Genomic DNA, 25,274 nt, shown 5'->3' with positions numbered 1-25,274 from the left:
AGATTTCGACCATCAGATAGATTTCTGGCAGATGCCTGTCAAGTCCAATCTGACAGGAATCTATCTGATGTGTGCCACACACTACAAACAGATTTCAGAATGAAATCTATTGGAAATCGATCTAAATGCATTATTGGACCATTAGATCCAATGCAACTCTAAAGGGGCCCATACACTTACACGATTTCCCGCCGATAGCAGATTCGATCACTGTGATCAAATCTGCTGTGAAATCGATGTGCAAATGCTGACCGAACGATTGATTTCCGTCCAAAATCTATCGATCCCGTCAATCTATCCACGCGGAAGATTTCGCTCGATCGCCGGTGGGTCGGGAGTGCGTCGATAGCGGCATTCAAATGACCGACGGCTAGCGCCTATACATTACCTGCTCTGCTGGAGCGTGTCCCCGCTGTCCCTTCTCCGCGCTGGGTTTCGGCTGACTTCACTTACTTCCTGTCGGGGGAAGTTTAAACAGTAGAACGCCCTCTACTGTTTAAACTTCCCCCGCCAGGTAGTAAAGTGAAGCTGGAGCCCAGAGCGGAGAAGAGACAGCGGAGACCGGGGGATTAGTGCCGGCCGGATCTGGTAATGTATGCAGGGGACGGCGGCAGCGGCAACTCCGCAGATTGTGAATCGGTTTCATAGTGAAATGGATTCAAAATCTGTTTGCAGTGTAGGCAGCCAATAGATCCCTCTTTGATCAAATTCGATCACAAAGGGATCTATCTGCTGGTCGATCTGGTGGCAATCGACCAGTGTATGGCAGTCTTATGCAGGGGCGAGCCTGGGGTGCCTGGCACCTGGGTGCAAGATTTTCTCTGGCGCCTATGGGAGTGGTTAAATTTACCGCGCCCAACCACATAACCACACCAGTGTCCTGCCTAATCACACCCACACCTTCCACCTCTTTCCGCATGCATGTGATACCCCATTCCTACCCCTCTTCCATGGGCTTGCTCCTGGCTGGCTTTGGCTTCCTGCGAGTCTGCTAGTCTCTGGCTGAGAGGCTCTGCGAGTGCGACGCAGTCACACACTGCGTATTTATGGCTGCCTGCGGCCACCCTACTCTCGCTGTCGTAGGCTCCTCCCCCCGCCAAGCCCAAGCGTGAGGTGGGCTGCCTGTATCTTTCCCGTTGCGCCGCGCAGCCTGCCAGTGTTGCCAACCTTTCACGTTATTTTTTTACTGACAAATACCTAAAAATTTACTGACAAAAGATTATTTTTACTGACAAAATTTCCCCACTAAATGCACATAAGAGACAGCTTTTCCCCATGTAAATGCACATAACAAGAGACAGCTTTTCCCCATGTAAATGCACATAAGAGACCGCTTTTCACCAGCAAATGCACATAACAAGAGACCGCTTTTCACCAGCAAATGCACATAACAAGAGACCGCTTTTCACCAGCAAATGCACATAACAAGAGACCGCTTTTCACCAGCAAATGCACATAACAAGAGACCGCTTTTCACCAGCAAATGCACATAACAAGAGACCGCTTTTCACCAGCAAATGCGCATAACAAGAGACCGCTTTTCACCAGCAAATGCACATAACAAGAGACCGCTTTTCACCAGCAAATGCACATAATAAGACAGCTTTTCACCAGCAAATGCACATAATAAGACAGCTTTTCACCAGCAAATGCACATAAGAAGACAGCTTTTCACCAGCAAATGCACATAAGAAGACAGCTTTTCACCAGCAAATGCACATAAGAAGACAGCTTTTCACCAGCAAATGCACATAAGAGAGATTTTCACCAGTAAATGCACATAATGACAAACAGACAGTGTCCCCAGAATATATAGCCAGGGATATATGTCCCCAGGATAGGTAGCCAGGGGGTATATGCGCCCAGGATAGGTAGCCAGGCGGTATATGCGCCCAGGATAGGTAGCCGGGGGTATACGCGCCCAGGATAGGTAGCCAGGGGGTATACGTGCCCAGGATAGGTAGCCAGGGGGTATGTGCGCCCAGGATAGGTAGCCAGGGGGTATGTGCGCCCAGGATAGGTAGCCAGGGGGTATGTGCGCCCAGGATAGGTAGCCAGGGGGTATGTGCGCCCAGGATAGGTAGCCAGGGGGTATCTGCGCCCAGGATAGGTAGCCAGGGGGTATCTGTGCCCAGGATAGGTAGCCAGGGGGTATGTGCGCCTAGGATAGGTAGCCAGGTGGTATCTGTGCCCAGGATAGGTAGCCAGGTGGTATCTGTGCCCAGGATAGGTAGCCAGGTGGTATCTGTGCCCAGGATAGGTAGCCAGGGGGTATGTGCGCCCAGGATAGGTAGCCAGGTGGTATCTGTGCCCAGGATAGGTAGCCTGGGGGTATGTGCGCCCAGGATAGGTAGCCAGGGGGTATGTGCGCCCAGGATAGGTAGCCAGGGGGTATGTGCGCCCAGGATAGGTAGCCAGGGGGTATGTGCGCCCAGGATAGGTAGCCAGGGGGTATCTGTGCCCAGGATAGGTAGCCAGGTGGTATCTGTGCCCAGGATAGGTAGCCAGGGGGTATGTGCGCCCAGGATAGGTAGCCAGGTGGTATCTGTGCCCAGGATAGGTAGCCAGGGGGTATGTGCGCCCAGGATAGGTAGCCAGGGGGTATCTGTGCCCAGGATAGGTAGCCAGGTGGTATCTGTGCCCAGGATAGGTAGCCAGGGGGTATGTGCGCCCAGGATAGGTAGCCAGGTGGTATCTGTGCCCAGGATAGGTAGCCAGGTGGTATCTGTGCCCAGGATAGGTAGCCAGGTGGTATCTGTGCCCAGGATAGGTAGCCAGGGGGTATGTGCGCCCAGGATAGGTAGCCAGGTGGTATCTGTGCCCAGGATAGGTAGCCAGGTGGTATCTGTGCCCAGGATAGGTAGCCAGGTGGTATCTGTGCCCAGGATAGGTAGCCAGGGGGTATGTGCGCCCAGGATAGGTAGCCAGGTGGTATCTGTGCCCAGGATAGGTAGCCAGGGGGTATGTGCGCCCAGGATAGGTAGCCAGGGGGTATCTGTGCCCAGGATAGGTAGCCAGGTGGTATCTGTGCCCAGGATAGGTAGCCAGGGGGTATGTGCGCCCAGGATAGGTAGCCAGGTGGTATCTGTGCCCAGGATAGGTAGCCAGGTGGTATCTGTGCCCAGGATAGCTAGTGAGTGACATGAGCGCGCCCCGCCGCCGCCGCTCCCTCCTCCGCTCCCCCCTCACCTTTCAGCAGCCCTTAGTCAGACCTCAATCAGCGGGCGACCCGACCAGGAAAAGGGCGCCGGACGCACCCGCTCTATATGCGGAAGTGATGTCACTTCCGCATATCAGTGCGGCGTGCTAGGTCCTAGCGCCCGCCCGCCTGATCGAGGTCTGACGCGGCGGCTAGAGGGAGGGAGCTTGAAGCGGCGGCGGCGGCCACAGGGGGAGAGCGGGGCCGGGCGAGCGGGGCCGGGCGGCGCCTCTCAGAGGCAGGCGCCTGGGTGCCTTGCACCCGCAGCACCCGCCCAGGCTCGGCCCTGGTCTTATGGGTCATCGATCTGCTGTCAGCAGAAGACTGACCTAGATTTTCTATCCTGTTAGATAGATCAAATTGATCGAAATCGCCCGCAAATCGATCAATCTATCAATCAATCGGCAATCGATTTCCAATCAATTCGATCGAATCAATCGACCAGTGTATGCCCCCCCCCCCCCCCCCCCCCAAGCACTCTATACATAACAATTGATACGGCGCACCAAAACCTGCCAATGGCAACTACAGTGTCAGAGGTGCAAGAAGGGGATGGGGAACAGCTTGTCAATCATTATTATCATTTATAAGCATTAATTATAAAAGTGATCATTACCAGCACAGGATCAATAAAGAGCTAATACTACAGTTAAGGGAGGGCCCTACGGGCCCTTCTGGCCAAAGGGCCCCGATGCAGTCGAGACCTCTGCTCCGCTATTGCTACGCCACTGTCACCACAGCAACCAGGGCTGTTTCTGGTCATTATAGTGCCCCCGGCAGGCAAAGCACCTTTTGTCCCCTCTCTTCCATCCTCCCAATGTTGTGAATAGGGAGATTGTATCATACGTTTATTAGATTTGCAGGCACCAATATCAAGTTGATAGTTTATATTCAGAAATGATGTTTCTCAAAATTATTACCAAACCAGATACATCTCACTGGCCCAAACACACATAAGAAATGCAATGTGTTGCCCCTTTATGAGAACAAAATACTGTTTATGTACTGCCTGGGTTTTTACAGGTTTTAATACTGTCCTGGTAATCCAGAAGAGATGCAACACTCAATACAAACCAAATAGATCCTGCATATGGTCGTATTGGACATCATACCGGATACTGTAGAGACCATCCAGTCCACGCTCTGTGCCATCGTTCCTGCACTGTCCCCAGTGGTAAGTTTTCAGGAAAACACCTTATGCAGCCTTTGGAACGACTGTATATACTCACATATAACACGACCTACATAAGCCGAGTTACCGCTTTTCCTTCAGAAACCAGGAATAGCCCCCTCCCCATAGCCAGATGTAAGGATCTTACAGCTGTGTCTCAAGACAGAACTAGATGGCGTCATAGATATGAGACACAGCGATGGCCACACAGGAAGCATCCCCGATAGTTGCACCGCTGACACATTGCTTGCACGCTCCACAAGCCAGGGGACACAGGTAGTCTTGAGCAGCGCACTCTGCACACCATGTTGCAGGGGATGGGGGACCAGGGCCGGTTCCAGCCAGGCACATATGAGGGGGCAGACAGAAATTTGCAGGGGGCATGAAAAAACCCTGCGCCGCGCGTAGTGCGGTGCGCCGAAAAATGGGCGTGGTCATGCAACAGACCGTGGGCGTGGTCATGGGTGGGGCCAAATATACATGTCATGACCTTACAGTGGGGTTAAAGGTCTGCCGGGGAAGTTTGAGCTCTATCCCCCAAAAATATACAGCACAGACAAAAGTTTGGACACACCTTCAATGACAGTGTCTGGTGAGGCGGGAGGCAGATAGCAGAGGACGCAATTATCTGATTAATTTGCTAACTGGCACAGCAAACTGCCACAGACAGTGACTGGTGAGACGAGTGGCAGATAGCAGATGGCGGGCAGACAATGCCTGAAGTTATTCAGAAGTTGTTACAGCACGTGTGCTGTCTATGAGAGGAGTCTCAGGACGCAATTATCTAATTAATTTCCTAACTGGAACAGCACACTGCCACAGACAGTGTCTGGTGAGGCTGGTGGCACTGGCAGATAGCAGATGGCGGGCGCCGGGGCGGACAATGCAGGAAGGCAGCAAGATATTCACAAGAGCACGTCTGCTCTCTGCTCTCTCCGAGAAGAATCTCAGCTCTGACGTAGGCACAGCGGCGGGAGCGGGACCTTAAGAGGCCGCCCCGCATAAAGGAGGAGTCGACTCTCTCAGAGGAGGAGAATTCCTCTTTCTCTGAGAGAGTCGACTCCTCCTCTATGCGGGGCGGCTATTAATGTCGCCAGACTCGCCACTGCCTTCTTCTCAGCCTGAAAGCAGAGACTCCTCTCGGAGAGCCGCCGGAGGGAGAAGCGGTCATGTGACTGATCACATGACTGCTTTGCGCTCCACGCCATGGACCAGGAAGCAGCCGCAGCGGCAGAACGAGAGCGGCTCTGATTTGAGGGGGCAACGAGTCTGTTTGAGGGGGCTCTGCCCCCTCTCGCCCCCCCCTAAAGCCGGCCCTGTGGGGGACACAGACACAGCAGGGAGCCAGATGGTAAGAGTAGAATCACTAGTGCACAATCCTTACATTCTTCTGCCAGTAACAAAAAAATGCTCCACTGACTCGCATATAAGCCGAGGGGGTAACTTTCAGCACATTTTTATGTGTTAAAAAATTAGGCTTATATGCGAGTATATAAGGTACTTGCACCCCCTGAGTATTTCTGAAGATGAGCTCTTCTGTACTGCACATGCGCAAATCTGCACAAGAGGAGTCCACAACCCCTCCGCTGCTGGACAGAGCCCGCTTTCTTTTTGCAGTCGCGCTCCCCTCAATGTAGGAGCGCACCGCACTGTGCAGGCGCAAAATTACATTCATGTTGAAGATTATGAAAGTGATTACAGTAAGGCCAGGTTCCCTGTAACTGAGGGAATGCAAGGCAATGGAAAAGCGTCACTGCTCGTTATCCATGTGTTGCATCTCATACAGTAAAGCATACAGTCAATGAAGAGCATGCTTCACTGTCACTGTCACTGTTAATGCCGCATTATGCAGTGCATTGGGATATAAACATTGCAATGCGATGATCTGAGTTACAATGCTGCTGTTAGGAGGCACAGCAAGTCTCCACTGTGAAGTGGCCTAAAGCTACATACACACATGCTATAATTGTTGGCCAAAATGGCCAATAATGACCGTTTCAGCTGATAATCTTCTGTGTGTACAACGGCCACCGATCCATCCTGCTCCGGCATCGGGGTTTGGTAAGGATCGGTCTTGGTTGCTCGTTCATCAGGGGTTGTTAAGGATTGGTCCTGCCAGATCTTAACGATCCACAACACCCCAGCACGACCGATTGCAATGTTATTTCCGCTCTCCCGACCACCTGCAGGAATACACCCTGTCGTGCGATCATCCCTCCACCTGTCCCCATAGCAACAAAACACATCGCTAGCCTGAAGACTAGCAATGTGTCTGTACAGCATCAGTACCCGAATTGTTGCTCGAGGGATTGTTTCCCAATCTGTGACGGCCAACATTTATCACGTGTGTACTTAGCTTCGGGAACCACATTTATTAACAAAACAAGACATCAACTTTCTATATGACAAACAGAATGTTCAATATGTGCAAAGTTATACCCACCAGTCCCTCGTCACAACTGCAGAAGACTGGTGCTGCAGTGCCATCTAGTGTCCGTTCAAATAATTACAGCTTTGTTTCTCTCTATCCCTAATGCATCCATACTCCCTGTGGCCTGGTGCTCACCGAGCAGTTTTTGAAGCGATACGCAAACTGCTTCCGCCTTGGAAAACGTTTGGCTAATGTATTTTAATGGGATGGTGCACACCGGCGGTTTGCGGTTTTCAGCAAACCGCAAACGTGGGTCCTGCAGCACTTTAGCGGTTTGCAGAAGCGTTTCTGCCTCAATGTAAAGTATAGGAAAAGCTCAAACCGCTCTGGAAACGCTAGATCAGGGCGGTTTTCCAGGCGTTTTTGTAACAGAAGCTGTTACTGTAACAGCTTTTACTGTAACAATATTTGTAATCTGCTGCACAAAAACACTCCCAAAAACGCTAGGCATGTTTAGAAAACCTCTATGCCTGGAATCGCTCTGAAATCTGCTCCAAAAACCTCTAGCGTTTTGAGGATCTGCTAGCGGTTTTGGTGTGCACTGGGCCTGTGTGTTTGATTTTATCTTCCAAGCAGAAAATCATCCCAACACAGACGAGATCCCGTAAACCTAGATAAAATATTGATCATTGAAGCCTTAAAGTGGATCCGAGATAAACTTTTACTCATTGCATAATTGTGTTCCTTTCATATAGTTTATAGGGCATTCCTCAAGGCAAATACTTTTTTTGTTTTGTTTTAATACTCTAATTCCCTATAAACTAAACAAGCCACGCCCACAGCTTTTTCAGAGAGCCTTGGCACTGTAGCAAGGGCTTATGGGAGCTCAGTCTGGGCAGTAGGAGGAAGATGTTACTAGCCAGAGATTTCAGAGGCAGAGGGGAGGAGGGAGGAAGAGATGGGACGGAATTTGTCACAGGCTGAGGGCTGGAGATGCTATTAGTTTGCCTGTGTGTAAAGTGACAAACAGAACATGGCTGTCCTCATTGTATCACAGGAATAAATAATCATAAACTTTTGAAGCTGTTTGCAGCTAGATTTGCTGTGTAAACTATCTACATTTTAGATAAGATATATAGAAAAGTTACTTGTTATAGTTAGTTTTTCATCTCGGATCCGCTTTAAAGTGTTTCCAAGTGCACAAGGCTTGTCACCTGATGGGATCAGGACTTGATCACTCAGTGACAGTTTGAAGACCAAGCGCTGTACAGACATGTTGCTCTGCTATAGTAGACTGAGGCGTCTGTTTCTATGGGGAGGGGACAAGGGCGCGTCACATGGCGGAGCAGCTTCCAGTGGTGTGCGCAGGGGTTGCTGTCATTTATAAATGCGGCATTCCAAATCTTTAAAAGAAACCTGAGATGGATTAAAGTAAAGCATGTATACTTACCCGTGGGCTTCCTCTCTGTCTCCTCGGCTGCTAAGATCGTTCGCTCCGGTATATTAGCTCAGTTGTGGTCTATTGCGCGTGCGCCCATCGCCAGGAGCGTTCTGCGCCTCCAGAGTAGTACAATACAGTAGCGCAGGCTCAGATAACTCCCAGCCAATGGAGCGCAACGGGCTGCACATGCATGACCAACCGTGACTGCGCCGATGTCCCAGGTGGCCAGTGAATGGTGAGGGAGCCCACGGCATGAAGGAGGCTGGAGGGAGCCCCAGGTAAGTATAAATGTTTTACTTTATAGGACACCCGAAGTGACATGTGACATGATGAGATAGACATGTGTATGTACAGTGCCTAGCACACAAATACCTGGGCTGTGTTCCTTTTTTTCTTTCTCTGCCTGAAAGAGTTAAATATCAGGTATGTAAGTGGCTGACTCAGTCCTGACTCAGACAGGAAGTGACTACAGTGTGACTCTCACTGATAAGAAATTCCCCTTTTTATCTCTTTCTTGCTCACAGAGGCCATTTTCTGCTAGGAAAGTGTTTTATAGTTGGAATTTCTTATCAGTGAGGGTCACACTGTAGTCACTTCCTGCCTGAGTCAGGACTGAGTCAGCCACTAACATACCTGATATTTAACTCTTTCAGGCAGAGAAAGAAAAAAAGAAACACAGCATAGTTATTTGTGTGCTAGGCACTGTACATACCCATGTCTATCTCATCATGTCACATGTCACTTTGGGAATCCTTTAATCCATCTAAGGGCTTGTGCACACCATGAGCGTTTGCGTTTTTGTTTTATTCGCTGGCGATTTCAGAAATCACCCTAACAGCGCTTGTGCAATGATTCCCTATGAGAGTGTGCACATATATGCGGTTCGATTGCGTTCTGCTTCCAGAAGCGATGCCTGCACCATTTTCTGAGCGCTTTGGCTCAGTGGAAGGTATAGGGAAATCGTGAAGCACTTGTATATCGATTTGCCGAGCGCTTTTAAGAATAAATACATTGTATTTATTATTTTCTGGGTCAAACAGTTCACTTCCTGACTGACGTCAGGAAGTGAAAATCTCAATGGCTCATCAAAAGTGCTTAGAAAAGCACTTACACAAAATCGCTCAACGCTCAGAAAACGCCGGGAATCGCTTGAAAAAATTGTGCACAAAAGTGCTCAACGCTCAGTGCTTGCGACTTATGATGTGAAGAAAGCCTTTTTACACTACCCTGTGTTTTGCGATTTGATTCCTAACTGATTGCTTTAGCAGCAGCCATTTCCATTCGTGCAATCCGATTGTGTTGCGATCTTGGCCCGAGCGCAATCGTCGTCCTGCCGCGTTTTGGATGCGACTGAGCTCTACTATACTTACTATATTACTCAATCACAATTGCAATCGCATAGTGAAAATTGGTTTGAAATGCAATTTAAATCGCAATCATGGAAAAGAGCCCTCAGGAATACTTTAAAGGAGCAGTAAAAAATATAAAAAGGGGGCTTCATCCAGCTTCTAGAAGTGTGTAAGATCCCACGCCGCGGTTCCGCTGTCAGCCAGGGCTCCCATGATCCGGTAGATCATATCCTGTGGCCAGGTCAGGTGCAGAATGCTCCCAGTGACAAGAGCGCAATGGGGGTATAGCAAGCGCCTGGCTACTGTTCTGAAAAGAGCTTAAAGAGGAACTCCAGTGAAAATAATGTAATAAAAAAGTGCTTCGTCAGTGTTTGCCCATTGCAAAATCTTTCCTCTCCCTGATTTACATTCTGACATTTATCACATGGTGACATTTTTACTGCTGGCAGGTGATGTTGCTGCTGCTTGCTTTTTTGGCATTTGGAAACAGCTGTAAACAGCTATTTCCCACAATGCAACAAGGTTGGTTCACAGACAGGAAACTGCCAGGAGTACCACAGTCCTCAGAGTTTCTTGTGGGAGGGGTTTCACCACAAAATCAGCCATACAGCGCCCCCCGATGATCCGTTTGAGAAAAGGAATAGATTTCTCATGGGAAAGGGGGTATCAGCTACTGATTGGAATGAAGTTCAATTCTTGGTCATGGTTTCTCTTTAATGTACCAGGGCCAAAGCTCGGGTACAAAATCACATACTTACCTAAGTAGAGGATCCTAATGAAGATTTATGATCCTAGTGAGATCTCACTGTCCTCCGGTCCCCCAGGGCTAGTCGGTAATCTGATTAGGCAGCACTTCTACTCAAGCACGAGGGGCTCCAGCAGAGGAGGGCGGCCCCCGATCAGCTGGAGGGTGTGCGAGCTGCAACCGGGGACCAGAGGACAGCAAAGGAAGCCTCTGCTTAGGTAAGTATGTGTTTCTGAACACAAGCTTTGGCTATGGTCATTGCCGTAGCACCAGGGTATGCAGAGGTTGTGACCGCACCAGGGCCCTTGGGCCAGACGGGCCCACCCTCAACCCCAGTATTAGCTCTGCAATGGTGATATGCTGGTGATGATTACTGCTATAGTTATATATGCTATGAATAGTGGTAATCATTAACACACTGCCCCCCTCCTCTGCTTACACCTCTCATACCGTGGGTGCACTTGGCAGGCTTTGTTGTGCCATATGAATTGAAATGTATACAATGCTTGGGGTCCCAATGCCACTGGCCGGGATTCTCTTAAAGTAAACCAGAGCTTAACAAAATGCAAAAATCAGCCTGGGTAATAGGCTCAGTCGGGTTCAGTCAGGGTCTTCTGCGCTTGCACGGACCTCCCGCTGACGTGACTGAGCCTATTACCGGGGCTGATCGCGGCTGAACTGGAGGGCGCGGGACTCTGACATGCTTATGCTGCTGGAGGTAGCCCCGGGTAAGTATCGATTTTTGCATTTTGTTCAGCTCTGGTACACTTTAAAAAACAAACAAACAAAAAACCAGTAGAATTTCAAGAGACAAGAATTCTCTGCTCTGTGTATTGCTTCTTCCCACATGTCACCAGCAGCCCTTGTGAGGTAGTATTTCCTGTGTGACTCTCATTTCTGGTAACACAGCACAGGCAGCTGTCACACCTCCCCAGCACTGGCAGCCATGCTGCTACTCTCACTGCAGCCTCATCAGAGCTCAGCAGTCACGTGACTCTGCCAGGCGCGGCTCCTGATTGGTGGAAAGTTTTCCTGCTGCTGTCAGCTGACCTGAGTGTGGAGCTGCTGTCATGTCTGCTGTGTTGTGTGTCAGTGTTGCTCTGAGTCTTCTCAGGCCGGTTCTGGGAGGAAATGGGACCCAACAGAACATCATCCTGCTGCTAATGGACGATGTAAGTGGGGGGATAATAGATCTGATGTAAAGTCTCTAGTCTGGGCTCAGCCTGCTGCTGCCAAACCTACAGGAAGCTTTATGTGCAATGGAATATATTACATTGAATTTTACTTTTATTTAAAGTGCTGCTGTAGTGAGAGGTATATGGAGGCTGCCATATTTATTTCTTATTAAAGGATACCAGAGCTGAATAAACCTAGAGAAGTGGGGGGAGCAGACCTATACTGTCACCTGTCCTGGTGCCCACCGCTCCCCCTGGTCTCCTTTCTGCCCCCACATCCTACCTAAATGCCCTTCTGGCAGCCTCTTCCTGGTCGCTGGAACAGGGGTGTAGCAATACGGGTTGCAGAGGTTGTGACCGCATCGGGGCCCTTAGGCCAGAAGGGCCCTCCCTCAGCTGCATTATTAGCTCTCTATTGGTCCTGTGCTTATAATAATCAATTCTATAGATACTTTGAATAGTGGTAATCATTAACAAACTGTTCCCCATCCCCTCCTTGCACCTCTGACACTGTGGTTGCCATTGGCAGGGATTGCTATGTATAGAGTGCTTGGAGGTAATCAGTAACAAGCTGCTCCCCATCCCCTTCTTGCTCCTCTGACACTGTAGTTGCCATTGGCAGGGATTGCTATGTATAGAGTGCTTGGGGGTAATCAGTAACAAGCTGTTCCCCATCCCCTTCTTGCACCTCTGACACTGTAGTTGCCATTGGCAGGGATTGCTATGTATAGAGTGCTTGGGGGTAATCAGTAACAAGCTGCTCCCCATCCCCTTCTTGCCCCTCTGACACTGTAGTTGCCATTGGCAGGGATTGCTATGTATAGAGTGCTTGGGGGTAATCAGTAACAAGCTGCTCCCCATCCCCTTCTTGCACCTCTGACACTGTAGTTGCCATTGGCAGGGATTGCTATGTATAGTGCTTGGGGGTAATCAGTAACAAGCTGTTCCCCATCCCCTTCTTGCACCTCTGACACTGTAGTTGCCATTGGTAGGGATTGCTATGTATAGAGTGCTTGGGGGTAATCAGTAACAAGCTGCTCCCCATCCCCTTCTTGTACCTCTGACACTGTAGTTACCATTGGTAGGGATTGCTATCTATAGAGTGCTTGGGGGTAATCAGTAACAAGCTGCTCCCCATCCCCTTCTTGCACCTCTGACACTGTAGTTGCCATTGGCAGGGATTGCTATGTATAGAGTGTTTGGGGGTAATCAGTAACAAGCTGTTCCCCATCCACTTCTTGCATCTCTGACACTGTAGCTGCCATTGGCAGGGATTGCTATGTATAGAGTGCTTGGGGGTAATCAGTAACAAGCTGCTCCCCATCCCCTTCTTGCACCTCTGACACTGTAGTGGCCATTGGCAGGGATTGCTATGTATAGAGTGCTTGGGGGTAATCAGTAACAAGCTGCTCCCCATCCCCTTCTTGCACCTCTGACACTGTAGTTGCCATTGGCAGGGATTGCTATGTATAGAGTGTTTGGGGGTAATCAGTAACAAGCTGTTCCCCATCCACTTCTTGCATCTCTGACACTGTAGCTGCCATTGGCAGGGATTGCTATGTATAGAGTGCTTGGGGGTAATCAGTAACAAGCTGCTCCCCATCCCCTTCTTGCACCTCTGACACTGTAGTGGCCATTGGCAGGGATTGCTATGTATAGAGTGCTTGGGGGTAATCAGTAACAAGCTGCTCCCCATCCCCTTCTTGCACCTCTGACACTGTAGTGGCCATTGGCAGGGATTGCTATGTATAGAGTGCTTGGGGGTAATCAGTAACAAGCTGCTCTCCATCCCCTTCTTGTACCTCTGACACTGTAGCTGCCATTGGCAGGGATTGCTATGTATAGAGTGCTTGGGGGTAATCAGTAACAAGCTGTTCCCCATCCCCTTCTTGCTCCTCTGACACTGTAGTGGCCATTGGCAGGGATTGCTATGTATAGAGTGCTTGGGGGTAATCAGTAACAAGCTGCTCCCCATCCCCTTCTTGTACCTCTGACACTTTAGTTGCCATTGGCAGGTTTTGGTGCGTCGTATCAATTGTTATGTATAGAGTGCTTGGGGGGCCCCGTGTAAAACTTGCATCGGGGCCCCCACCTTAGCTACGCCACTGGCGCTGGAGTCGGGCACCACTGTGCAGGCGCCAGCTGGGCTGCGTGAATCCTGGCACGTGACCGGGAGAACCATGCGTATGACGCCACTACATCATGAGCATGAAGTCCTACGCATGCACAGTGCGCTTTTGGACACGCGCTGTAGGACATGCACAGCCCGACCAGCGCCTGCACAGTAGTGCCCGACTCCAGCGACCCAGAAGAGGCTACTGGTGGGGCATTTATGTAGGATGCCGGGGCTGTTTTCTCTAGGTTTATTTGGCTCTTGTATCCTTTAAACAATACCAGTTGCCTGGCAGCCCTGCTGATCTGTTTGGCTGCAGTAGTGTCTGAATAACACCAGAAACAAGCATGCAGCTAATCTTCTCAGATCTGACAATAATATCACTAAGGCCTAGTGCACACCAGAGCGGTTCGGTCGCGTTTTCAGATCCGATTGAGGATGTGGAAACGCTAGGGTAATGTATTTCAATGGGGTGGTGCACACCAGTGCGGGAGGCGTTTTGCAGAAACGCATACTCCCGGGCTGCTGCAGATTTTGGATTGCGGAGGCGTTTCTGCCTCAATGTAAAATATAGGAAAAACGTAAACCGCTCTGAAAAATGCTACATCAGAGCGGTTTTCCAGGCGTTTTTGTTACAGAAGCTGTTCAGTAACAGCTTTACTGTAACAATACATGAAATCTACTACACCAAAAACGCTTCACAAATCCGCAAAACGCTAGCTGAAACGCTACAGAAAAATAAGAAAAAGCATTTCAAAATCTGCTAGCATTCTGCGGATCTGCTAGCGGGTTTTGGTGTGCTCCAGGCCTATCACCTGATCTGCTGCATGCTTGTTCAGGGTCAATGGCTGAAAGTATTAGAGGCGGAGGATCAGCAGGACAGCCAGGTAACTGGTATTGTTTAAAAGGAAATAAATATGGCAGCCTCCAAACACAGAAACAAAGTTTAAAGGACAACTGAAGTGAGAAGGAGGTTGCCATATTTATTTCCTTTTAAACAATACCACTGGCCTGGCAGCCCTGATGATCTATTTGGCTGCAGTAGTGTCTGGATCACACAACTCTAACAAGCATGCAGCTAATCTTGTCAGATCTGACAATAATGTCAGAATCACCTGATCTGCCGCATGCTTGTTCAGAGTCTATGGTTAAATGTTTTAGAGGCAGAGGATCAGCCGGACGGCCAGGCAACTGGTATTGTTTAAAAGGAAAGAAATATGGCAGCCTCCATATCCCTCTCGAAAGTTGATTGCTTTGCTTATCATTTTCCACAACAATCGTATTGGACGGTCAAATCACATTTTCAAACTGTAAAGGCTCAGCCACAGTATAAGCGCTTTTCTGAGCGCTTGTGATTGAGTTGCTTTTTAAAAATTGCTCCCATTCACTTTCATTAAAATCGCTGCAATTTTTTGCGTATGCGATCGCGCCAATTTTTACCACAATTTTTTTAAAAAGTGCTCAGAAAGCGCTAATCAATCTCAAATCGCTCAGAAAAGCACTTGTAGTGTAGCTGAGCCCTATCTGAGCTGTCGGTTCGGACTCTGTTTGTGTACAGAGGTAATCTGCTGTAGTGCTTTGTCCTTCGCAGATGGGGTGGGGAGACCTGGGCGTGTTTGGTGAACCCTCCAAGGAGACGCCCAACCTGGACCGGATGGCGGCGGAAGGGATGCTGTTTACTGACTTTTACACGGCCAATCCTCTGTGTTCACCCTGTGAGTAGATCAACCAATGAGATTTACTGGCTTTCTTTCTTTTATGCACATTTATTGCCAATCTGGCTACTGGAGCTTCTCACTTTAGTTTAATGTACATTCATTTGAAATGACACAATCTGCATGTTCAAGGAATTCGTGTAAACTGTACGAGTTGGATAAAATAAAGGTTTATTGAGGATATAGGAATATAAGGGAAAACAATAATATGCAAAGCATAAAGATTACAGATGCTCTACAGAGACTCACTGAGATTTGTTGCTCTACCGAGATTCCCTGAGATGTATTGCTCTACCGAGATTCACTGAGATTTGTTGCTCTACTGAGATTCACTGAGATTTGTTGCTCTACAGAGATTCCTTGAGGTGTATTGCTCTACCGAGATTCACTGAGATTTGTTGCTCTACAGAGATTCCCTGAGGTGTATTGCTCTACCGAGATTCACTGAGATTTGTTGCTCTACAGAGACTCACTGAGATTTGTTGCTCTACCGAGATTCACTGAGATTTGTTGCTCTACCGAGATTCACTGAGATTTGTTGCTCTACAGAGATTCCCTGAGATGTATTGCTCTACCGAGATTCACTGAGATTTGTTGCTCTACCGAGATTCACTGAGATGTGTTGCTCTACAGAGATTCCTTGAGGTGTATTGCTCTACCGAGATTCACTGAGATTTGTTGCTCTACAGAGATTCCCTGAGGTGTATTGCTCTACCGAGATTCACTGAGATTTGTTGCTCTACAGAGATTCCCTGAGGTGTATTGCTCTACCGAGATTCACTGAGATTTGTTGCTCTACAGAAACTTGCTGAGATTTGTTGCTCTACAGAGACTTGCTGAGATTTGTTGCGCTACAGAGACTTGCTAATTGGTGCTCTACAGAGACTCGCTGAGATGTGTTGCTGTACAGAGACTTCGAGATCTGTTGCTCTATAGAGACTTAGCTGATATTTGTTGCTTTACACTGATTCACTAAGATTTGTTGTTCTACGGAGATTCACTGAGATTTATTATCTACAGAGATTCATTATGATTTCTATAGATTGTAAGCTCGCACCTTTGGATTGTAAGCTCACAGGGGCAGGGCTCTCTTGTCTTTGAATGTGTTATTGATTTTGTATATTGCAGTCAGTTCTACGTTATCATGTTACACTTGTGACTGTAATTACCAATTCTGTATTTTGTACCAATGTCTATATTTGGTGTACAGCATTGTCTGTATTATGTACCCCATGTTTGTACTTAATTTGTACAGTGCCATGGAATATGTTGGCGCTTTATAAATCAATAATAATCTACAGAGATTCACTAAGATTTGTTGTTTTACAGAGTTTAAAGGGGTACTGTGGATCATAAAAAAAAAACCTGACACTTGCCTGGGGCAGCTGTCATATCCTGCGCCGTCCTCCTACGATCCTCCATTCCCCGCCGCCGGCACCGGTCTATTATTTGTCTAACTAGACGGATAATGCTCGCTTGCGCCCCCGGGAGCTTACTGTGCAGGCGTAATACAAGGTTTTCTTGTACTGCGCCTGCGCTGTAAGCTCCTGATGACGCAGTGGGAACGAGCGCGCACAGCCGCACAGTTGCAGTTGATCTTCTGGGTCAACTGGACTGGGACCGGCAGCGGGGAACGGAGGATCGGAGGAGGACGGCACGGGACAGGAGAGCTGCAGGGGGCCGATAGAAGCACCAGGTAAGTGTCAGTTTGTTTTTGTTTTTTTAATGATCCACAGCACCCCTTGAAGGGTTTGTTCACACTGAGGCCTTGCTCACATTGCGTTCGGCTCGGGTGTCCGTCCGCGCTGTTTTTGAGGCATCTTTTTTTTTTTTTCTAATTCCTGTCGCTTGGATAGGCATTTTGTTTTCGTACTTAGCGGTTTTCTAAGTGTTTTTTATGAGCGGTTTGTAATTCACTTCCGGACGACAGTCAGGAAGTGAACTCTTTGACCCGGAAAAGAATAAATACAATGTATTCATTCTTAAAGGGGCACTACAGCGAAAAACTGTACAATTTTAAATATGTGCAAACATACACAAATAAAAAAATACAAAAAGTACATTTGAATGGCAGTTGCTCTGTCCAACTGCCAAAAAACTGTGTAGCGAGCAGGAAGCTGACCAGCATTATTGTGTAAATCCTTTTTAGGGAATATCTTTATAAAGAATAAAAGCCTTGCTAAGAATCCCCTATGAAGAGATGGATTAGTCCAAAACCTGTCACTTCTGTCAGATTTCTACTGCCTACTGTAAGTGACAGCAACATAGGAGAAAAGTAATTTATGGCTCATTTTACTCTGGAAAAAATGTACTTCTTATTTGTGTATGTTTGCACATATTTTAAATTTTACAGTTTTTATCTGTAGTGCCCCTTTAACCATTTACCGCCATCCTAACGTATTAAAACGTCATGCTTACCGCTATTAACAGCAACATGACGTTTTAATACGTCGCGCATTCCCGCCGCTGCTACCGCCGTGTGTCCGCCGCTACCGCCGCCATTACCGTCGGGATCCCGTGCTGGGCGATTGGGGAAGAGGACTGAACAGTCCTCTACCCAATCGCAGTGCCTGGAGTGAATGGACGTGACCGCGAACAGCGGCTACGTCCATTCACATAAACAGGAAATGTAACAGTTTAATAAAGTGTGAAAAAAAAAAAAAAAAAAAAAAAAGTGAACACGTCCTATGAGTGTTCACCAGCGCCATCTTGTGGCCAAAAAGTATATTACACCTACAAAACACATACATTTTCAAGTATATACACATCATTAATAAAATTACACTTCCAACCCTCCCCCCCAAAAAAAACACTTGTAAAAAAAAAAAATCAGCTTAAAAAAATAAATAAATAGTTGCCTTAGGGACTCAGCTTTTTTTATTCTATATTTTATGGGGGAAAATTAATTTTAATTTATTACATAGGGGCTTGTAATTATGGCCAGAACAAACAGAAAAATAACCACTTATATTTCAAAATAATATACTGTCGCCATACATTGTGGTAGGGACATAATCTAAACGGTTTAATTATCGGGACCACTGGGCAAATAAAACGTGTTTGTTTTATCCACAGGAGAATGTTTAATTTTAAAACTATAAAGGCTGAACACTGAGAAATAATGATTTTTTTTCTTTTTTTTTTCTGTTTTTCTCATTAAAATGCATTTAGAATAAAAAAATTCTTAGCAAAATGTACTATCCACAGAAAGCCTAATTGGTGGCGAAAAAAACGAGGTATAGATCATTTTCTTGTGATAAGTAGTAATAAAGTTATTAGGGAATAAAAGGGAGGAGCGCTGACAACTGAAAATTGCTCTGGTCCGTTAGGATAAAAACCCTTGGGGGTGAACTGGTTAAAAACCGCAAACGCAATCGCTACAGAAATCGATTTTGTGAGCGTTTTTTTAGTTGCTCCTATACTTTCCAATGAGGCGGAATCGCCTCAAAAATGGTCCAGGCACCGCTTTACTGAACAGAAAGCGCACAACCTGCGCTGATATGAACCTTCTCGTGGACATTCATTGTCTACTCGGTTGGGGGGGGGGGGGACGTTTTTAAAAGCCGTACGCGGGCAAAAAAAAAAGCTGAAAACGCCTGCAGTGTGAGCAAGCCCTGAGAGCAATTTTGCTCCTTTTTTTGCGCCTTAAAAGTGCTTGTGCAATGTTCGTTTATGTGAGTGTTCTCACATGAGTGACGAGCTTTCTATCCGATCGCAAACACGGCTCCTGCACCATTTCCTGAGCATTTGTGAATTCAATAGAAAGGATAAGGAAATCGCAAAGCCCTTCAAAATGCGATCTGAGAAGCAATTTCCCGGACGCCTAAATGAATAAATACAATAAAGCTGTTTTCTAAGCGAAAATCGCCTAGAAAGAGCTTGTAAAAACGCTTCAAAAATCACTCTATAAATTGCTCAGTGATAGAGTGATAGCGCTGGCGATTTATAATGTGAACTAGGCCCCACTGAGATTTGTTGATCTACAGAGATTCACTAAGATTTGTTGCTGCACAATATTGAAATTAATTTCTTTGAACCTTATTTGAGTCACAAAGGCTGGCATTAAAACAAACACCTGGTTTATTTACCTTTCTAAAGGTAAGTTCACAATGGCCACACCTACGTCTAAAAGCATACATTAACCAGCTGAGCGGTCCTGGACGAGCTCAGCTCGTCCAACACCGCCAGCGGCTGCCGCTCAGGCCCTGCTGGGCCGATTTTAATGAAATAAAAAGCAGCACACGCAGCCGGCACTTTGCCAGCCGCGTGTGCTGCCTGATCGCCGCCGCTCTGCGGCGATTCGCCGCGAGCAGCGGCGAAAGAGGGTCCCCCCAGCCGCCTGAGCCCAGCGTAGCCGGAACAAAAAGTTCCGGCCAGCGCTAAGGGCTGGATCGGAGGCGGCTGACGTCAGGACGTCGGCTGACGTCGATGACGTCACTCCGCTCGTCGCTATGGCGACGATATAAGCAAAACAAGGAAGGCCGCTCATTGCGGCCTTCCTTGTTTATTCTGGGCGCCGGAGGCGATCGGAAGATCGCCTCCGGAGCGCCCTCTAGTGGGCTTTCATGCAGCCAACTTTCAGTTGGCTGCATGAAATAGTTTTTTTTTTATTTAAAAAAAACCCTCCCGCAGCCACCCTGGCGATTTAATCAGAACGCCAGGGTGGTTAAAGTTTTCCTGGAGGAAGAAGCATTTAATTATACCCGGGGTGTCAAACTCAAATACAAAGTGTTCCGAAATTGAACACTGGGACCAAGCCACAGGCCAACCTCTAGTGGCCCCCCTCCCTCCCTTATGCAGTTCCCTGGTGTCTCGTTTCCCCCTCCCTCCCCTATACAGTTCCCTGGTGTCTAGTGGCTCTCCTATGCAGTTCCCTGGTGTCTAGTGGCCCCCTCCCTCCCCTATACAGTTCCCTGGTGTCTAGTGGCCCCCTCCCTCCCCTATACAGTTCCCTGGTGTCTAGTGGCCCCCTCCCTACCCTATACAGTTTCCTGATGTCTAGTGGCCCCCTCTCTCCCCTATACAGTTCCCTGGTGTCTAGTGGCCCCCCTCCCTCCCCTATACAGTTCCCTGGTGTCTAGTGGCCACGTCCCTCCCCTATACAGTTCCCTGGTGTCTAGTGGCCCCCTCCCTACCCTATACAGTTCCCTGGTGTCTAGTGGCCACCTTCCTCCCTTATGCAGTACCCTAGTGTCTAGTGGCCACGTCCCTCCCCTATACAGTTCCCTGGTGTCTAGTGGCCACGTCCCTCCCCTATACAGTTCCCTGGTGTCTAGTGGCCTCCCCCTATGCAGTTCCCTAGTGTCTAGTGGCCCCCCTCCCTCCCTCCCTATACAGTTCCCTGGTGTCTAGTGGCCCCCTCCCTCCCCTATACAGTTCCCTGGTGTCTAGTGGCCCCCTCCCTACCCTATACAGTTTCCTGATGTCTAGTGGCCCCCCTCCCTCCCCTATACAGTTTCCTGGTTTCTAGTGGCCCCCTCCCTCCCCTATACAGTTCCCTGGTGTCTAGTTGCCCCCCTCCCTCCCCTATACAGTTCCCTGGTGTCTAGTGGCCACCTCCCTCCCTATACAGTTTCCTGGTGTCTAGTGGCCCCCTCCCTCTCTATACAGTTCCCTGGTGTCTAGTGGCCACCCCTTCCTCCCTTATGCAGTACCCTAGTGTCTAGTGGCCACGTCCCTCCCCTATACAGTTCCCTGGTGTCTAGTGGCCAACGTCGTCCCTCCCCTATACAGTTCCCCGGTGTCTAGTGGCCACCTCCCTCCCTATACAGTTTCCTGGTGTCTAGTGGCCCCCCTCCCTCCCCTATACAGTTCCCTGGTGTCTAGTGGCCCACCTTCCTCCCTTATGCAGTACCCTGGTGTCTAGTGGCCACCTTCCTCCCTTATGCAGTACCCTAGTGTCTAGTGGCCACGTCCCTCCCCCTATACAGTTCCCCTGGTGTCTAGTGGCCACGTCCCTCCCCTATACAGTTCCCCGGTGTCTAGTGGCCACCTCCCTCCCTATACAGTTTCCTGGTGTCTAGTGGCCCCCCTCCCTCCCCCTATACAGTTCCCTGGTGTCTAGTGGCCACCTTCCTCCCTTATGCAGTACCCTAGTGTCTAGTGGCCACGTCCCTCCCTTATGCAGTTCCCTGGTGTCTAGTGGCCACATCCCTCCCCCTATATAGTTCCCTGGTGTCTAGTGGCCCCCTATACAGTTCCCTGCCTGAGGAGAACACTGAGATTTGATCAAACGGACAGGAAATCAATTCCGTTTGTGGCTACATAAAGCTGCCAGGAGGTGACCTGGTCCAGCTAACGTCACCTGTTCCACTAGAATATCATTTTGGGCGGAGTCTTGCTTTAATCAGAGCAATGGTGATTAATCATTTCTTTTTTACTGTACAGCCAGAGCGGCCTTACTGACCGGGGCGACTTCCTATTCGAAACGGCTTCTACACGACAAACGGCCACGCCAGGAACGGTAAGAGGATATTAATCCTGACTGCTGGTAGTGATGTCTGACGCATATAAGATCTATGCCGTGAGCTTGCTGGCGATCTGTAACACCGGGTGTTTCGAGTCCTACCCCATAGAGCCACATTAATCCATGCCATGCACTGATGAGGATCAACCAGCCTGAAACAGTCTGTATGCATGTTGTACAATTAACAAGCTGACACATCATTGCATTCCAGCGGTTCTGGAGGTGTGGTTAGCTTTCAGGGACAACAAAGAGATGATCTGCATATTTAGCAGTGATGCATTGTGGGAGACATCATTTGCTTACTCCAACCTGAATAATCACAAATGACCTTCTGTTTTAAGAAGGCATGTTTCTGTTTTGCACAGCATTTTAGTAAGAGGGCTTTTTGGTCCTTTGTAGCCCCTCACACGCTCCTGGGAGTTCTGCTTCACCATAAGCTTGCTGGGCAATCTATAACTATTGCTCCTGTATGAAATGTTTTTCTACTTTTGACACGTTTGTTGTGAGTTATTTTTCCCCAGTTCTTAAAGGGGCACTATGTTGAAAAATTGTAAAATTTTAAATATGTGCAAACATAGACAAATAAGTGTGTTTTTTTTCCCCCTCAGAGTATAATTAGCCATAAATTACTTTTCTCCTATGTTGCTGTCACTTACAGTAAGTTGTAGAAATCTGACAGAAGCGACAGGTTTTGGACTAGTCCATCTCTTCGTAGGGGATTCTCAGCAAGGCTTTTATTCTTTATAAAGATATTCCCTAAAAAGGATTTAAACAATAATGCTGGCCAGCCTCCCTGCTCCCTACACAGTTTTTTGGCAGTTGGACAGAGCAACTGTCCAACTGCCTGCTTTTGAAAATAAAAAAATACCTGAGAATCCTCCATGGAGAGATGGATTAGTCCAAAACCTTTTGTTTCTGTCAGATCTCTAATACCTACTGTAAGTGACAGCAACATAGGAGAAAAGTAATTTATGGCTCATTTTACTCTGGAAAAAGTACTTCTTATTTGTATATGTTTGCACATATTTTACAATGTTTACAATTTTTCACTGTAGTGCCCCTTTAAAAAGAACCTGAGGTGGGTATTTTGAATCTTAAGAGAACACAGAAGCATGTCCTGTGCATAATGACATGCCTCTGTGTCTCTGTATTGCAGCCTCTATTTATTGTATTTATAAAGCACCAACATATTACGCAGCGCTGGACATGAGTTTAGGTTACAGACAATATTTAGGGGGTGACATACAGCAAAATGACAATACAGGAATACAAGAAAACCAGATCATGCAGCACAGTATGAGTACAAGGTAATGCTTAGTCACTGGATGGGAGCATGGAGATCACACAGTACAGTATGAGTACAAGGTAATGCTTAGTCACTGGATGGAGCATGGAGATCACACAGCACAGTATGAGTACAAGGTAATGCTTAGTCACTGGAGGGGAGCATGGAGATCACATAGCACAGTATGAGTACCAGGTAATGCTTAGTCACTGGAGGGGGAGCATGGAAATCACACAGCACAGTATGAGTACAAGGTAATGCTTAGTCACTGGATGGGAGCATGGAGATCACACAGCACAGTATGAGTACAAGGTAATGCTTAGTCACTGGATGGGAGCATGGAGATCACACAGCACAGTATGAGTACAAGGTAATGCTTAGTCACTGGATGGGAGCATGGAGATCACACAGCACAGTATGGGTACCAGGTAATGCTTAGTCACTGGAGGGGAGCATGGAGATCACACAGCACAGTATGAGTACAAGGTAATGCTTAGTCACTGGATGGAGCCTGGAGATCACACAGCACAGTATGAGTACAAGGTAATGCTTAGTCACTGGATGGAGCATGGAGATCACACAGCACAGTATGAGTACAAGGTAATGCTTAGTCACTGGAGGGAGCATGGAGATCACACAGCACAGTAGGAGTACAAGGTAATGCTTAGTCACGGGATGGGAGCATGGAGATCACACAGCACAGTATGAGCACAAGGTAATGCTTAGTCAGTGGAGGGGAGCATGGAGATCACACAGCACAGTATGATACAAGGTAATGCTTAGTCACTGGATGGAGCATGGAGATCACACAGCACAGTATGAGTACAAGGTAATGCTTAGTCACTGGATGGAGCATGGAGATCACACAGCACAGTATGAGTACATGGTAATGCTTAGTCACTGGATGGGAGCATGGAGATCACACAGCACAGTATGAGTACAAGGTAATGCTTAGTCACTGGATGGAGCATGGAGATCACACAGCACAGTATGAGTACAAGGTAATGCTTAGTCACTGGATGGGAGCATGGAGATCACACAGCACAGTATGAGTACAAGGTAATGCTTAGTCACTGGATGGAGCATGGAGATCACACAGCACAGTATGAGTACAAGGTAATGCTTAGTCACTGGATGGGAGCATGGAGATCACACAGCACAGTATGAGTACAAGGTAATGCTTAGTCACTGGATGGGAGCATGGAGATCACACAGCACAGTATGAGTACCAGGTAATGCTTAGTCACTGGATGGAGCATGGAGATCACACAGCACAGTATGAGTACAAGGTAATGCTTAGTCACTGGATGGAGCATGGAGATCACACAGCACAGTATGAGTACAAGGTAATGCTTAGTCACTGGAGGGGAGCATGGAGATCACACAGCACAGTATGAGTACAAGGTAATGCTTCGTCACTGGATGGGAGCATGGAGATCACACAGCACAGTATGAGTACAAGGTAATGCTTAGTCACTGGAGGGGAGCATGGAGATCACACAGCACAGTATGAGTACAAGGTAATGCTTAGTCACTGGATGGAGCATGGAGATCACACAGCACAGTATGAGTACAAGGTAATGCTTAGTCACTGGATGGAGCATGGAGATCACATAGCACAGTATGAGTACAAGGTAATGCTTAGTCACTGGATGGAGCATGGAGATCACACAGCGCAGTATGAGTACAAGGTAATGCTTAGTCACTGGATGGAGCATGGAGATCACACAGCACAGTATGAGTACAAGGTAATGCTTAGTCACTGGATGGAGCATGGAGATCACACAGCACAGTATGAGTACAAGGTAATGCTTAGTCAGTCACTGGAGGAGAGCATGAAGATCACACAGCACAGTATGAGTACAAGGTAATGCTTAGTCACTGGATGGAGCATGGAGATCACACAGCACAGTATGAGTACCAGGTAATGCTTAGTCACTGGATGGGAGCATGGAGATTACACAGCACAGTATGAGTACAAGGTAATGCTTAGTCACTGGATGGGAGCATGGAGATCACACAGCACAGTATGAGTACAAGGTAATACTTAGTCACTGGATGGAGCATGGAGATCACACAGCACAGTATGAGTACAAGGTAATACTTAGTCACTGGATGGAGCATGGAGATCACAAAGTACAGTATGAGTACAAGGTAATGCTTAGTCACTGGATGGAGCATGGAGATCACACAGCACAGTATGAGTACAAGGTAATGCTTAGTCACTGGATGGGAACATGGAGA

At 47.9% G+C, this 25,274-nt stretch overlaps 1 pseudogene; it reads left to right on the top strand.

Annotated features, from left to right (window-relative positions):
- Positions 1 to 11,340: 11,340 nt before the first annotated feature.
- On the top strand, positions 11,341 to 21,783 carry LOC137538632 (N-acetylgalactosamine-6-sulfatase-like; annotated as a pseudogene).
- Positions 21,784 to 25,274: the final 3,491 nt, after the last annotated feature.

Source organism: Hyperolius riggenbachi, chromosome 11 (assembly GCF_040937935.1).
Source record: "Hyperolius riggenbachi isolate aHypRig1 chromosome 11, aHypRig1.pri, whole genome shotgun sequence".
In the NCBI taxonomy this organism is placed as follows: Eukaryota; Metazoa; Chordata; class Amphibia; order Anura; family Hyperoliidae; genus Hyperolius; species Hyperolius riggenbachi.
This window is presented reverse-complemented; position numbering and strand designations above follow the sequence as displayed.